Source organism: Lutra lutra, chromosome 17 (assembly GCF_902655055.1).
Source record: "Lutra lutra chromosome 17, mLutLut1.2, whole genome shotgun sequence".
Lineage (NCBI taxonomy): Eukaryota > Metazoa > Chordata > Mammalia > Carnivora > Mustelidae > Lutra > Lutra lutra.
The window spans coordinates 54849868-54867339 of NC_062294.1; the positions used below are offsets into that span (position 1 = coordinate 54849868).

The 17472-nt window shown below is 40.8% G+C and overlaps 1 long non-coding RNA gene across 1 annotated transcript in view; it reads left to right on the plus strand.

Moving 5' to 3' along the window:
• The first annotated feature begins 4782 nt into the window (after positions 1–4782).
• The window catches only part of LOC125088927 (uncharacterized), a 33698-nt gene continuing 21008 nt past the window's right edge, over positions 4783–17472 (plus strand). Inside the window, exons 1-2 of the long non-coding RNA XR_007123811.1 lie at positions 4783–4935; positions 6832–6934. This is a non-coding gene — a long non-coding RNA (uncharacterized LOC125088927). The remainder of the gene's footprint in view (positions 4936–6831; positions 6935–17472) is intronic.

A 17472-nucleotide genomic window follows, 5' to 3' on the forward strand; every position in this document is an offset into this window, starting at 1 on the left:
CTTCGGATCACTCCATTTGTATTTTTAGGGTAAATACCCAGTTGTGCAATTGCTGGGTTGTAGGGTAGCTCTATCTTCAACTTTTTTGAGGAACCTCCATACTGTTTTCCAGAGTGGCTGCACCAGCTTGCACTCCCACCAACAGTGTAGGAGGGTTCCCCTTTTCTCTGCATCCTCGCCAACCTCTGTCATTTCCTGACTTGTTAATTTTAGCCATTCTGACTGGTGTGAGGTGATATCTCATTGTGGTTTTGATTTGTATTTCCCTGATGCCGAGTGATATGGAGCACTTTTTCATGTGTCTGTTGGCCATTTGGATGTCTTCTTTGCAGAAATGTCTGTTCATGTCTTCTGCCCATTTCTTGATTGGATTATTTGTTCTTTGGGTGTTGAGTTTGACAAGTTCTTTATAGATTTTGGATACTAGGCCTTTATCTGATATGTCATTTGCAACTGTCTTCTCCCATTCAGTCCGTTGTCTTTTGGTTTTGTTAACTGTTTCCTTTGCTGTGCAAAAGCTTTTGATCTTGATGAAGTCCCAATAGTTCATTTTTGCCCTTGCTTTGCTTGCTTTTCACGATGTGGAAACATCATTATAAGGCTGTACGTTTTATTCAGGATTTGGGGGGTTAATTTTTTTCCTATGCTTGTTTTGCAATTCCATAACAATGCTTCCCATTGTATGATAGTTACCATAATACTAATTTACTGTGTTTTTGGTTTCTTTTCTATGTTTTATGTTTTTGGATAACAATTTTCTTTTTTTTTTTTTTTAAAGATTTTATTTATTTTATTTGACAGATAGAGATCACAAGTAGGCAGAGAGGCAGGCAGAGAGAGAGGGAAGAGGAAGCAGGCTCCCCGCCGAGCAGAGAGCCCGACGCGGGGCTCGATCCCAGGACCCTGGGATCATGACCTGAGCCGAAGGCAGAGGCTTTAACCCACTGAGCCACCCAGGCGCCCCTGGATAACAATTTTCAATTCAGTACACTTGAAGACACTGTCAGGTTTCATTCAAATAGGAATCAGCTAAGTATCAATTACCAATAAAATTATGTGTGCATTTGTTTCTATAAATATTACCCATACATTCTTTGTTCATGACTTAGGTACCCAGATGGGAGTTTCTGCAGGTTCTTCATGCTGTGGTAAAGAACACTGAGCAAGTGTAGAGATGCAAACAGATAGAAACTGATTGCTTCCATGGCATCGGGTCATTAGAAAAAAGATGAAGAGTAACGATCCCTACATCCGGGAACCTTTAATCTAGAGCAAATGGATACATTGTTGAATTCAGGATTGTAGGGTCAGTGCAAGGAAGAGGCAGTATACAGGGGACTTTGCTTCAGTTGGGACAGTTCCCTTTCTGTGTTGTGTGAGTTTCCGCTTCACCCCTGATGGATCATCCATGAACCAAAGCATATTTTTAGCAGTAGTAGTAGCATTTATCTTACATTCTTGTTAAGAATAAAAGTTTTCTGGGATGTCTGGGTGGCTCAGTTGGTTGGGCATCTGACTCTTGGTTTCAGCTCAGGTCATGATCTCGGAGTCATGGGATTGAGCCCTGTGTTGGGCCCTATGTTCAGTGTGGAGTCTGATGGAGATTCTCTCTCCCTCTCCCTTTACCTTTTCCCCTCCCTTCACTTGTGTACACTCATTCTCTCTCTCTCTTTCTCTCAAATAAATAAAGCTTAAAAAAAAAAATAAAATGTTTCTAACATAATTGTCCCAGAAATTCTAAATGTTAGTGTTAAGCTGGTTTTTATTTTAGTTTATGAAGTAGACAGGAAAGTGACTAAACAGATTAAAATAATATGAACTCTGGGAGTTAAATTTCTGTTGGGTAGGCTTAGGAATAACAGAGCTGGAGTTATCCCAGAGGCCAGGAGATCAGAGCCTATAACGAGCTCTCTCATACCCCAGACCAGACGAAATCCCCTTCTGAGCCTGTATTGAGGTATGGTAGGGCTCTGGGATCTCCTCCCTTAGCAGAACAGATTAGAGGAGATCAGATTCTGAGTGGCTGCTGCTTTGACCTCTCCAGGGCTGGTGTTCACAACTCCTGAAACCCAGAATCAGATGAATGCGGAAAAAGATTACATATTTTATATATATTATTATATATATTAGCTCCCTAATTTTTCTTTTTGCCATTAAATCTTGTGTTTCAGGAGCATTTTACCCATAATCCTGTTTTCCATTCCTGCAGATTGAGCTGTTGCTCAAGTTATAAAGTATAAATATATATGTGTACATTATGACATGATAATAACCTAGCTAATTAATATGTCCATCACTTGATATGGTTAAGATTTTTAATTTTTAATTAATTTTTGTTGGGAACATCTAAGAAACACTCTCTTAACAAATTTCAAATATAATAGACATAACTGATTTCTCCACGCTGTACTTTAGATCTCCAGAATGTATTCATCCTGAAGAGCTGAATCTTTGTACTCTTTGACCATTATCTCTCACTTCCCCCACAGACAGCTCATGGCACTCACAGTTTACTCTGCTTTTGTGATGAGTCCTTCTTTACTAGATTCCAGATATAATGAGATAATACAATAATTGCCTTTGAGTGTTGGCTTATTCCACATAGCATAACTTCCAGGCTCACCAACGTTGTCCCAAATGGAAGGATGTCCTTTTTCTTTTTTTTTTTTTTAAGATTTTATTTATTTATTTGACAGAGATCACAAGCAGGCAGAGAGGCAGTCAGAGAGAGAGGAGGAAGCAGGCTCCCTGCTGAGCAGAGAGCCCGATGCGGGGCTCAATCCCAGGACCCCGAGATCATGACCTGAGCCGAAGGCAGTGGCTTAACCCACTGAGCCACCTAGGCGCCCCTCTTTTTTTTTTTTTTAAGGCTGAATTTTATATATACATATAATCTCACATTTTCTTTAGCCATTTCTTCTAGAAAGCAGGGAAACAAGGAGATGCCACATTGCATTTTCTAGAACAGCTAAATTTGAAAAAAAAAAATTGGTAACACCAAATTTTGGGGAGAATGTAGGAATTAAAATGATCATATAGTGTTGATGGAAGTGTCCAAAGTACATCCAGTTAAGAAAACTGCTCTTATTTATGAACTCAAACATCTTTCTATCCTATTAAAAAATGTAATCACAGGGCATCTGGGTGGCTCAGTCGGTTGGGCTTCTGTGTTCAGCTCAGGTCATAATCTCTAGGTCTTGGGATGGGGCCCAGCATCAGGCTCCCTGCTCAGCCCGTAGTCTGCTTCTCCCTTGCCCCTCCCCTGCCTCGTGCACTCTCTCTCTGTCTGACTTAAATAAATAAAATCTTAAAAAAAAAAAAATGCAGAGGCACCTGTGTGGATCAGTTGGTTGAGCACCTGCCTTTGGCTCAGGTCATAATCCCAGAGTCCTGAGATCCAGCCCCAAGTCAGGCTCCTTGCTCAGCAGGGAGCCTGCTTCTCCCTCTCCCGCTGCTTACTGCTCCCCTGCTTGTGCTCCCTCCCTCCCCTCCCTCCCTCTCTCCCCCCCCCCCCCCCCCCCCCCCCGTCAAATAGTCTTTTAAAAAAATGTTTCAAAATGTAATCACAATAATGAAAACTCTGAACTTCTAATCTTCCCTTTCTTTTTATATTCTTCTATTGATGTTTATTTAGTTCTTACTGTATATAAGCTTTTTTTTTTTTTTTTAATCAGTAGGGAAAGTGAGGACAAGGCAGATAGATGGGGCTTAGTATCTACATCCTTATGGTTATTACAGGACACTTAATGCCCAGCTCGAAGGGTATATATGGGGATGAAATCCTATGTGTGAAGTTCCCAACGCTGTGCACCATAACCTCCTTGGAAACACAAGTAAGTGCTCAATCAACATTGCAGTGATCAATGTATACATGTTCTCTTCCAAAAAGAGACTTACTCAGACATTAGTGCATTCACTGGCCTTCTTTCTTTAATCTTTAAAGTGCTCTGAAAGCTTGTGGTCCCTCAGGATGGTGATTATAGTCTTTTCTGGGAACTCACCAGGAAATGTTTGTGTTGACATAAAATAGTGGGCGTGGGGGGCTCAGGTATGCGGTCCCTGCATTCTCCAGTGTAGCCACGAGAAACGTGGGTCCCCAGGAGCAGCATCAGCACTAACAAGGAACTTGTGAAAGATGCCAATTCCTGGACTCCATTCCAAACCTGCAGAATCACCATTTCCTCTGGGGAACCTGGAACACCAAGTGATTTCTATGCACATTAAAATTTGAAAGCACACCATTGCTTATCAGCCTGGATTTACAGTAAAGATCCCACGGTGAATTTTTTTTTTTTTAAGATTTTATTTATTTGACAGAGAGAGATCACAAGTAGGCAGAGAGGCAAGCAGAGAGCCCCATGTGGGACTCAGTCCCAGGACCCTGAGATCATGACCTGAGCTGAAGGCAGAGGCTTAACCCACTGAGCCACCATCACCTGGGCCCTCTGCCAGAGTCTGTCAGGGTGAAAACATCAGTGTTGCTTTAACGATGTGCTCCAGGTGATTCTCAGTAGGCCAGGGGGAAGCACAAGGATTCACAGATATATTTGTAAGAGCAGCTTTCAGTTGAAGAGAAGGTATCAGAGTGTTCTGCCTTCCCTGTTCTGCAAGGGGCAGGTCAGGGCAGCTCACGTTCCCCGTGCTGTGGCGGGATCTGTGGTTGTTTGTGGGAGGGGAGGACATCTGAAACCAGAAAGGAGAAACTCACACGCAAGCGTCCACGTAAGCTTTTTTTTCTGCATCTTTCCTGTGCCAAAGCAAAGGAGAGGGTAGCCTTTTGTGCATTTCAAGATCCTTCTGCCTCTGAGGTGATGTTAGCAAGTGAAGAGACTATGCTGAGATCTTTAAAGGCAAACAGGTGTGATTTCTCTATATAATCTCACCGGGGAAAGAAACCTAGAAAAGAAGAGAGTGGAAGAAATGGTTGCTTTTCAGGTAAATCTTGTCTTGACTTAGCTTAGGGACTGTGTCCTCATTTCTTACAGAAATGTCATGTAGTTAGAAGTTGTAAAAATTGATTTTTCTACCTCTGGGGTTCTTGCCTAGGAAATTTGTTTTTTAGAACAGTAAGCTCTTTAGATAGTCTTTTTTTATTTATTATTAAAGATTTTATTTATATATTTGACAGCGCAAGCAGGGGGAGCAGCAGAGGGTGAGGGAGAAGCAGGCTCCCCACTGAGCAGGGAGCCTGACATGGGGCTCAATCCCAGGACCCTGGGGTTATGACCTGAGCCGAAGGCAGACGCCTAATGAGTGAGCCACCCAGGTGCCCCTAGATGCTCCTTTTTTATATCCTGGGGCCATCTCTCCGTTCTCTTGAACCAGGTTTTCTATACAGCCTGAGGAATTTCCTACGGTAAATTCATGACCTGTAACTACTGAAAATATTCCTTCTGTGACAGATCAACATGGGGATGTGTTGATACCCAAGATTCTCACTGGAGATGGGTTGGGTTTGGGGATCCCCAGAGAAGGAGGAGAATATATAATATTGAGGGTCTGTCTGGGTGTGGCATGAGTCTGTGGAAACTACATTGAGGAAATGATCAACAAGGTGGCTGTTGGGTCCCCAGAATAACTCAATATTTTGAAAAAGCCTTACTGTCTAGATTGCTTCAAAGAAAGACTTGCTATTTTAAAATACATTGAAGACTACAGGATATGGGAGCTGTCACTTGAATGTGCATAAAACTGCTATTTTCTCCTGATTAAAATCCTGCTCTAAATTAATATTTTTTTATTTTGTATCACAGCAGCGATGAGTCCTTGTCAGTGTATCAGGCAGGTGAAACCACTTTGTCTCATTACAGCTGTTAATTTTGCTAATTTGGTTCAGGATCCCTCTGCCAGATTCCCCCTCTATAAAGTTAGTATTGTTCCCATTATCCTTAATAAGTATCTGGAAGGGATTTGCTGAAAGATGTGCATAAACCATCATATTTAATGTGGAAACTCCCATCTTCTAGTTTCTCTCTCTTGTAGTTTGTTTTGGAAAATGAAGTCCCTCTGATTTGTGGAGATCCTGGCTTTTGTAAGCAGAGGTTCTAAATTCGTCCTTGGTCCTGTGAGGTTCCATTTTATTCCCTGAAATGTCACACATACTTTCTTATTATTTTGTTTTTATTTTCAGCAAAAGGAAACAAGCATTGTGTAATTTCCGTATGTTCAAGTATCTTAAATTCTATAGCGTATCTCAGCACAAATGATAAATAAAATCATTCCAAGGAAATAACTAGGGATTTGTTGGTGTAAAGAAAGAAATGTTAATCATAGACCTGTACCCCTGAAACAAATAATCCATTATATGTTAATAAAAATATTAGGTAAACAATAAAATAATAAAATGTTGGAAAAAAAGGAAATGTTAAGATGAAACACCATGAATCTTCCCCTTTTCTAAGGTTATCTCTAACCATTACTCTAGATTAGTGATAATTCTCTAAATGGCCTAGAATATTGTTGCTCACATCCTAAAATTAGATATCTGTTCCTAATTTTGATTAAGTAGTTCTTGAAAGTGGAGTTAAGGAAGTAAAAATTGAAAATGCCTCTTAAGTATCCTAAAGAGGCCATCAGGAAATCCCCTGAAATCCCCTGGGAATTGGATACTATATGTTCATTTTTCCCAGGAAGATTTGCATACTGGATTTGCCTTCCTGGGAATAGAGAGTCTGTCTCTTCTTTTTTCATTATCAGTAATTATAAAAATAATATTGTATTTGATGTCAGAAATACAGATTGTTAGACTGAGAGACAAAGGGTGGATTTAGAGGTTTTGAGGAAATTTGATAGGTCATTCATTTGTATGTATATATTTTTGCCAGTTTTCAGTGTGTGGACTTTCATTGGACACACCCATCATGGAAGACAGGATGATACCAAATACCTAGGGAGCTTTGTTTTCACAAGAAAGTTGAAGCCGACTCACCAAATTGTAAGTCCTTTGTTCACATTTATCTCAGTATGAGCCTCTGATACGTGTGAATGCGAACTCAGAACCCCCAGGAGGTGGACCTGCCAGGAACTCCTATTTCTCTGAGCTCTTCTGAGAAGGGAGGATCAGGGACTGCCAGTGGCCCTGTGGAGGGCAATTTTGTGGTCTGTCATTTTCAACGGAATCTGAACTGACAATTCTTTGGTAGGCTCTGCAAGCCCTATTTTCACACAGGGGTGGACGCAAATTCTGGGCAGCTGAGCTCTGTGCCCACAATGTTAGGCCTGAAGTATGAAACGAATCCAGGATCGTCAGAAGGTCCCCCGGGAGATGAAATTGATGGGTGCGTTATGCGTTTATATTGCACAAGTTGACCCTGGGTGGCCAGCCCCCGATCCCCATCTGCTTTGAGGTCCCCTGCATTGTGGGAGGTGTGGAATTCTTGTCCTTGATGGATTTACCCCTGTCCTCTGTCCGTACATGTGGGATGTTCTGGCACTAGGAAGGCAGAAATGGGAGAGGGCATCAAAAACTTTGGCTATGATAACAGCGTTGGTCAAAGGGAGGTCTGGTTCATCCACAGACTCTGGTCCTAGCTTGCATGAACTGAGAATCAGGTGTGTGGGCCTGGTTAAGATGGGATTCAAAGCTGGTGCTCTGGACACCTGAGCTCGTGAAGGGAGGAACACACGACCGCAGGCTCTGGTTTTGAAAACAGCAGTATCATCTATGCGCTGGAAGTCCTATGTGCGCATGTGCAGCTCTTGGTGAGCAGGCGCTCTGGCAGGTCATTAGGAAGAGTGAAGTCTGAGCAAGTAAGGGCAGTTATGTTGGTGGGTTGTGCGCATGTGCAAAAGTGGGTGGGGAGGGTCCCGGGAAGATACCTCACAGAGTTTTGTTTCCACTTCCCAAGGGGGCGAGATGTTTAGGCCAGACGAGCAAAGTGTTCGGAATGAAAGGTGGTGTTGCTGGATGGTGAGCTGATGATGTACATTCAGATTCTTTTTTTTTTTTTAAGATTTTATTTATTTATTTGACAGAGATCACAAGTAGGCAGAGGCAGAGAGAGAGAGGAGGAAGCAGGCTCCCTGCTGAGCAGAGAGCCAGATGTGGGGCTCGATCCCAGGACCCTGGGATCATGACCTGAGCTGAAGGCAGAGGCTTTAACCCACTGAGCCACCCAGGCGCCCCTACATTCAGATTCTTAAGAATTAATTTGGTCAGTTAATCTGTCTATTCAAATGGTTAGGCGTGGTCCATCTGTAGGAGATAGCAGCAAGGTTTTTCCAGGAGGAAAATTAAAAAGCAAAGACAGTGTCTGATTGGATATACCTTAGGCAGTTGACTAATTTTTGGAAGGCCTAGTTGGCTGTAATTGTTTGTTCTTAAGTTCATTTTCTTCCATTCCAGTGCAGTGACTGTAGAATAAATTGTGATTTGCTGACAGAGGATACCAAGGCATTAGAGTCACCTGAGTCTAATGGCTTCCCTGTTTAATTTCTTTAACAGTGGGGCGCCTGGGTGGCTCAGTCAGTTAAGCACCGTCTTCAGCTCAGGTCATGATCCCAGGATCATGGGATCAAGCCCTCGTAGGGCTCCTGTTTGGTGGGGAGGGTGCCTCTCCCTCTCCATCTGTCTGTCTCCCACCCTGTGCTGTCCCTCCCAAATAAATAAAATCTTAAAAAAGAAAAACAAACAAAAAGCTTATCTAACAGTGGAAACATGATTGTTAGGTTATTAAACATTTTTAAATCCATTTGCAAGGGTAGTTTAGCAATTGTACACCCATTATAAGAACGCACAGTCATGATGGTGCTCATGTCCCAGAACCACCTCGTTAAGTCACATGTGTATAAATGTGTAATAACAGGAGAGAGATAACATTCAACTCTGTAATTGTATAAACAAGAGTGGTTCAACCAGGGTGTTATATTTACAATTACCATGGGATATGATGTGTTTTTGTGTTGCTGTAGATCTATTTATACTGGTGTGAAAATGCCACCTTCATGCAGCTTTGATTAAGGAAAGCAGTTTGATTGACAGTAAGTTTGATATGACAGTATTTATGTAAACATTGAACAAAGTTCAAAATATTTTAGTATCTGTGTGTTATCCTCTGAAATTGCATAAGTGGGAGGTTCCACCTCAACCTGACAAAGGGTTGTCTGAATATCAAACTGTTACTGATTAGGGGTAATTAGTGGGGATTTTTACTTTAAATATTTTATAAGTTTATATATTTTTTAATTTTTTGTTTATAATCAATAATATGCCCAGGTTGTTTTCTATCACTACCATAACCACTTGCAGGTATTTAAGAGATGAAAGAAACGTAATTTTGTTGTTTATATGTCTGAATTTCACTGGGTTTGGCTGGGCTTTCTGGTTAGGATCCTATAAGGGTGAAATCAGTGGTTCATGAGGCACCGGATCTTCTCAGGAACCTCTGGGTCAGCAGTCACTTCCAGGACCATTCAGGTTGTTAGTAAAATCCACTTCTTTCTCATGGTTGCCAGGTGACCCCCTCCATGGTCACACCTTGTGCATGGCATCCCTGAAGAAGAGAGAAAATGTTGACTCATTGTTTACTCAAAATTTGACCTATGGTCCTTTATTGTATATTTAATTGAAAGGACTTCTGGGTATTTTATATAAGTAAGTTATTGTCTCATGGGCTAAAATTAGGAACTGTTGACAATGTGAATCGAGTGCAAATCTGAGAATTAATGAGTAGGACAATGAATTAATGATTTCCAGTTGAACCCCTGTAACTTCCGTCATCCCCAGCTCCACCCCTCTCCCCTACCCCCCATTGTGACCTCAATATCTCCACCCTTCTGACCTTTAGATATCCAGAGGACCTCAGTCTTTTCCTGCAGATAATCCTTCCAGTCTTTGTTGCTCTTCTATCAGGTGCATTTTAGACCTCTATACCAAAAAACTCCTTTTCACCTGATCTCAGAGCCCTTAGCCCAAACTTCCTCCCCTTCTGTTGTGCCCAAATCTTCCATCCCCCATTCTTTCCTCCTTCTCCACTGCCATTTATCTTCCCCCCATTCCATAACTTCAGCCCATTTATTGGGTTTTTTTATGTCAACTGCCATCATTTATCAGGAGTCCTTAGTTTCCTCATGATGCCCACCCATTACCCCCAGCCCTACACTCCCTAACTCTTTCTCATGGGGCCTTTCACCTACATACCTGCTGTTCTCCCACCTCTGATGATCCCCCTCCACCCACATTAACTACCTGTGCCCATTATGTTCCCCAGGCCTCAGCTTTTCTTCCTATCCTTAACTCTGGTTAGAGCACTGAATACCCCAAGCCTCTGTTCACAAGCAACTATCCTCCTTGCACATATGTAATAAGGTTTGCGTGCCTTTTACCCAATCTTGCCTCTTAATTCCCTTTTACAGATTAATTTCTTATCCATTATCCCCTTCATTCCCATGATTTCCTTCACCCTCTTACTCACTCAACATACATGTCCCTCATATCCTTAATATCCCTGCATACATCCACTGCCAACCTTAAAACCTGTAGTGCACTTTAATCCCTCAGGGACTTTTAACTCCCTAATGCTTTTCAGCCCTGTTATATAGTTGTACCTCAAATAAATATGCTCAAGGCCTAATCCACAGTACCTGTAATTGTAACCATATTGGGCAAATAGGATCTTTGCAGATGTAGTTAAATTGATATGTGGTCAGGGATGCCTGGGTGGCTCAGTTGGTTGGGCAGCTGCCTTCGGCTCGGGTCGTGATCCCAGCGTCCTGGGATCGAGTCCCACATCGGGCTCCTTGCTCATCGGGGAGCCTGCTTCTCCCTCTGCCTCTGCCTGCCATTCTGTCTGCTTGTGCTTGCTCTCTCTCCCTCTCTCTCTCTGACAAATAAAAAAAAAAAATTGATATGAGGTCATACGGTTTTGGGTAAACCCGAGTTCAATGACTACTATCCTAATGACAAGAGGGAAATTTACACATACACAAAACAGTGTGTGATGATGAAGGCAGGGACTGAGAGATGCATCTCCTAGCTGAGGGAAGGCCAAGGATAGCTGACAGTTCCCAGGAGTTAGAGGGAAGACTCAATTCTTGAGATAAAGTGTGGCCCTGTCAATGACTTGACTTCAGACATCTAGGAACCCCCAGAATTGTAATTTTTTGGTTTGTTTAGCTACCCAGTTGTGCTAGCTTGTTAAACCAGCCCTAGGAAACTAACACAGGTTCTGTCCTTTCTTCCCCTGTGGCTCTGTTACCCCAAGCCCCCAGATTCTGTGCACTCCATTTATCCCTGTGCCCTCATTCTTCTCCCACCGTATCACTCCCCATCTTCATGTCACACATGTCGACCAAAAGTGGCAGTGCTCCTTAGTCTTTTGGTGGCACGTGTTGTGAATACAGTCCTTGTAGAGCTTTGCTATGTTGGAAAGAGTGGAAAGAGCTTTTGTTTTCAGGTGTCCAGGGGACTGTAGTTAATCCTATTTTTCCCATATACAAACACTTGTGTGACTGAATGAGATTTTTGGGAACCTGAGAGTGACTGTGAGTTTATGCCCTGGTAAGTGTGTTTCACTATGAGTATGTTGAAAGGAAACCAGTATGTGGTGTGTGTGTCTGCATGGATATTGGTGAATGTGAAACTGAGTGTGTGAGTATTCAAGTGATTGTGTGTGAGTATATGTGATTCTGTATTTGAATGTTTGAGTGCTAATACAGCTTGTGTTTGCACCTGTGTGTAGATGTGGTCTCTCTCTATGTGTGTATAGAATGTAAGTTGTCTCCTATTAATGGTTCTAATCCATGCCTTGGCAATTGTGGTGGCTTTGGGAAGGAGACAGGGACCAAATATGGATATGTTTCCTTGAAATTTGAAAGGATTAAAGCTACTTTTTCAATGTTTCTTTAATAATTAGAGAACTAAAGCCTGTTACAAAAACGTGAGAACTATGGTAACCATTCAGTCCTCTTAAACTCAGTAGAAATAACTTGATTATTTTTTAAAATAGCAGAATCTGCTTCCCCCCCCCTTCAGAATTTGCTTATTAAACTGCTTTTTCCTGGTTTTTTGTTTTTGTGAGAGGCTCTTTTATAACACTTGCTGTCTTCATAGATATTGCTCTGTTTAGAATTGCTATTAATCCTGGGAACAATATTGTTAGATTATATTTTCCCACCAGATGTCCATATTATTTAATTTCCAAACTGATTTTTCATGCAGTCATGCAAATCAGTATAACAAATTATTGTCATTTCATTTTAATTGTTTTGGTACTAAAATTCCTGGTCAGGATGTTTGTCTGGTGGCTTTTCTCTGTTAAAGAACCCCGGCGCAGTTAAGTGGTTTGAAAATGAGGAAGAACTCAAGTTGCAGTAGAAGAATTTATCAGGGAAACCTAGAATCCAGTAAAACACAAGCTTTTTGCCTATCCATCATGTGTCACTCTCTATGATCTGCTCCCCTTCATATGAGAGATTTTTAGCTCTCCAGGGATGATAGAAAGGATGGAGTTTCTGTGCAAACCCGAACAATCTGATGAGATGTGTATGCCTTCGTAATAGAAACTTGTAATTGTTAATTAGCAACCAAGAAAAATATTTTAGATAATATTTTTGGCTCTACAAGTCTCCAACCTCATTTTGTGTTTTTCCTTTCATGCACAGGATGATATAAATAGACATATACTGCATGTACATGTATACATCTGTATATACAGATGTACATATATTCATATATACTTATAATGACATATGATTATCATTATGTGAAATTTTTTTGTCTACTTTCTTTAGTGCTTATATTTTTTTATTTTTTTATTAATCACCATATAGTATGTGATTAGTTTTTGGTGTAGTATTCAGTGATTCATTATTTGCATATAATATACCCAGTGCTAATTGCAACTCATACCCTCCTTAATACCCATCACTGGGCTACACCATGCCCCTACCTCTCTCCCCTCTAAAACCTTCAGATTGTTTCCCAGAGTCCATAGTCTCTTGTGGTTAGTCTCCCTCTCTGATTTCCACCCCTTTCAGTTTTCCCTTCCTTTCCTTAATGTCCTCAATGCTGTTCCTTATGTTCCACATATGAGTGAAAACATAAGACAGTTGTCTTTCTCTGACTGACTGACTTCACTTAATGTAATACCCTCCAGTACCATCCATGTCCATGTAACTGGTAGGTATTCTTTCTGATGGCTGAGTAATACTCCATTGTATATATGGACCACATCTTCTTTATCCATTCATCTATTGAAGGGCATCTCGGCTCCTTCCACAGTTTAGCTATTGTGGACATTGCTGCTATGAACAATGGGGTGCACGTGACCCTTCTTTTCACTACGTCTGTATCTTTGGGGTGAATACCCAGTAGTGTAATTCCTGGGTCATAGGGTTGCTCTACTTTGAACTTTATGAGGAACCTCCATACTGTTTCCCAGAGCAGCTGTACCGTTTTAATTCCCACCAACAGTGTAAGAGGGTTCCCCTTTCTCCACATCCTCTCCAATGTGTTTCCTGTCTTGTTGATTTTGGCCATTCTGACTGGTGTAAGGTGGTATCTCAGTGTGGTTTTGATTTGAATTTCCCTGATGGCTAATGAAGTTGAACATTTTTTCATGTGTCTGTTAGCTATCTGTATGTCTTCTTTGGAAGAGTGTTCATGTCTTCTGCCCATTTCTTAACTGTATTCTTTGTTTTTTGGGTGTTGAGGTTGAAAGGTTCTTTATAGATCTTGGATACCAGCCCTTTATGTGTACTGGCATTTACAAATACCTTCTCCCATTCTGTGGGCTGCCTCTTAGTTTTGTTGACCATTTCCTTTGCTGTGCAGAAGCTTTTTATCTTGATGAAGTTCCAAAAGTTTATATTTGCTTTTGTTTCCCTTGCCTTTGGAGGTATGTCCTGAAAGAAGTTGGTGTGGCCGATGTTCGAGAAGTTACTGCCTATGTTCTCCTCTAGGATTTTGATGGATTCCTGTCTCACATTGAGGTCTTTAATCCATTTAGAGTTTATCTTTGTGTATGATGTAAGAGAATGATTCGGCTTCATTCTTCTGCATATAGCTGTCCAATTTTCCCAGCACCATTTATTGAAGAGATTCTCTTTTTTCCATTGGATATTTTTTCCTGACTTTTCGAAGACTAGTTGACCATAGAGTCGAGGTTCCATATCTGGGCTCTCTATTCTGTTCCATTGCTCTATGTGTCTGTTTTTGTGTCAATACCATGCTGTCTTGGTGATCACAGCTTTGTAATATAGCGTAAAATCAGGCAACATGATGTCCCAGCTTTGTTTTTCTTTTCAAAATTTCCTTGGCAATGCAGGGTCTTTTTTGGTTCCATACAAATTTTAGGATTGTTTGTTTCAGCTCTTTGAAAAATGCCAGTGGTATTTTGATAGGGATGTTTTTGAAAGTGTAGAGTGCACTGGGCAGTATAGACATTTTAACAATGTTTATTCTAGCCCATAAGCATGGATTTTTTTTTTTTGCATCTTTTTGTGTCTTCTTTGATTTCTTTCATAAGTGTTCTGTAGTTTCGAGAGTACACATACTTTATTGATTAGGTTTATTCCTAGGTATCTTATAAGTTTGGGTGCTATTGTAAATGGAATTGATTCCCTGATTTCTTTTTCTACAGTTACACCATTAGTGTATACAAAAGCAACTGATTTCTGTGTGTTGATTTTTGTATCTCACCACATACTGAATTACTGTATGAGTTCTAGTAATTTGGGGGTGGAGTCTTTGGAGTTTTCCACAAAGTGTCATGTCATCTGCCACGAGAGAGTTTGATTTCTTTGCCAATTTGAATGCCTTTTGTTTTTTTTTGTTGTCCGATTGTTGATGCTAGGACTTCTAGTGCTGTGTTGAACAATAGTGGTGAGAATGGGCATCCCTGCTGTGTTCCTGACCTTAGGAGAAAAGCTCTCCATTGTTCCCCATTGAGAATGATATTTGCAGTGGGCTTTTCATAGATGGTTTTAGTGAAATTGAGAGATGTTCCCTTTATCTCTATACTCTGGAGAGTTTTAATCAGGAAAGGATGCCATATTTTGTCAAATGATTTTTCAGCATCAATTGAGAGGAATATATGGCTCCTTGTCTTTTCTTTCACTAATATAGTCTATCACATTGATTTGCAAATGTTGAGCCATACTTGCATACCAGCAATAAATCCCATCTGGTTATGATGGATAATCCTTTTAATGCCCTGTTGGATCCTATTGGCTAGGATCTTGAGAATTTTGGCATCCATATTCATCAGGGATATTGGTAATTCTCCTTTTTGATGGGGTCTTTGCCTGGTTTTGGAATCAGGGTAATGCTGACATCATAGAATGAGTTTGGAAGTTTTCCTTCTGTTTCTTTTTTCTTTTTCTTTTTTTTTTTTAAGAATTTATTTATTTGACAGAGAAATCACAAGTAGGCAGAGGCAGATGGAGAGAGATGGGTAAGCAGGCTCCCTCCTGAGCAGAGAGCCCGATGTGGGCCTTGATCCCAAGACCCTGAGACAATGACCTGAGCGTAAGGCAGAGGCTTAACCAACCGAGCCACCCAGGCGCCCCTTCTGTTTCTGTTTTTGAAACAGCTTCAGGAGAATTGGTGTTATTTCTTCTTTAAATGTTTGGTAGAATTCCCCTAGGAATCCATCTGGGTCTGGACTCTTGTTTTTTTGTGTTTTGTTTTATTTTTATTTTATTTTTTAATAAACATATAATGTATTTTTATCCCCAGGGGTACAGGTCTGTGAATTGCCAGGTTTGGACTCTTGTTTTTTTGGAAGGTTTTTGATCACTGCTTCAGTTTGTTACTGGTCATTAGTCTCTTCAGATTGTCAGTTTCTTCTTGTTTCAGTCTTGGTAGTTTATAGGTTTCCAGGAAGGCATCCATTTCTTCCAGGTTGTTTAATTTATTGGCATATAGTTGCTGTTAATTTCTAATAATTTTTTCTATTTCCTTGATGTTAGTTGTGATCTCTCTCCTTTTGTTCATTATTTTATTAATTTGGGTCCTTTCTCTTTTCTTTTGGATAAGTCTGGCCAGAGGTTTATTGATCTTGTTAATCCTTTCAGAGAACTGGCTTCTAGTTTCATTGATTCTCTCTACTGTTTTTCTGGTTTCTATTTCATTGATCCTGCTCTAGTCTTTATTATTTCTTTTCTTCTGCTTGGTTTTGGTTTTATTTTCCATTATTTCTCCAGTTCCATTATGCATTCAGCATTCAGCATTTTTCTATTTTTTTTTTTTTTAATGAGGCTTGGAGGGCTATATGTTTCCCGCTTAGGACCATCTTTGCAGTGTCCAGTAGGTTTTGAACCAATGTGTTTTTGTTCTCATTGGTTTCCATGAATTGTTTAAGTTCTTCTTTAATTTCCTGGTTGACCCAAACATTCTTTAGCAGGATGGTCTTTAGATTTCATGTGTTTGAATTGCTTCCAAATTTTTTTCTTGTGGTTGAGTTCCTGTTTCAAAGCACTGTGGTCTGAAAATATGTAGGAGAATATGTCTGAGAAGAATCTCAATCTTTTCATATTGATTGAGACCTGATTTGTGACCCAGTATGTGGTCTATTCTGGAGAAAGTTCCATGTGCACTCAAGAAGAATGAACAGTCTGTTGTTTAGAATGGAATGTTCTATATATATTTATGAAGTCCATCTGGTCCAGTGTGTCATTCAAAGCTCTTGTTTCTTTGTTGATTTTCTGTTTAGATGATCTGTCTGTTGCTGAGAGTTTAATAATACTATTAAAGTATTATTATCAGTATTATTCTTTATTTTGGTAACAGTTGACTTATGTAGTTGGCTGCTCCCATGTTGGGGGCATAGATATTTATAATCATTAGATCTTCTTGTTGGGGATATACCCTTTAAACATGATGTAGTGTCCCTCTGTATCTTTTACTACAGTCTTTGGTTTAAAAGCTAATTTGTCTGGGGGTGCTCAGGTGGCTCCATGGGTTGAGCCTCTGCTTTCAGCTCGGGTCATGATCTCAGGGTCCTAGGATCAAGCCCCGCATTGGGCTCTCTGCTCAGCAGGGATCCCGCTTCCTCCTCTCTCTCTCTCTCTCTCTGCCTGCCTCTCTGCCTATTTGTGAACTCTGTCTGTAAAGTGAATAAAAACAACAACAACAAAACGTTAAAAAAAAAAAAACTAATCTGTCTGATATGAACATTGCTTCCCCAGCTTTATTTTGAGGTCCGTTCATGTGAAAAATAATTCCCCATCCCCTCACTTTCAGTCTGGATATATCTAGGTTCAAAATGAGTCTCTTGTAGCCAGCATATGGATATGTCCTGTCTTTTTTTTTTTTTTTTTTTTTTTTTTTTGGTCAGAGAGAGAGAGTGAGCGAGCGAGCACAGGCAGACAGAGAGGCAGGCAGAGTCAGAAGGAGAAGCAGGCTCCCTGCCGAGCAAGGAGCCCAATGTGGGACTCGATCCCAGGATGCTGGGACCATGACCTGAACCGAAGGCAGCTGCTCAACCAACTGAGCCATCCAGGCGTCCCTGTCCTGTCTTTTTATCCAGTCTG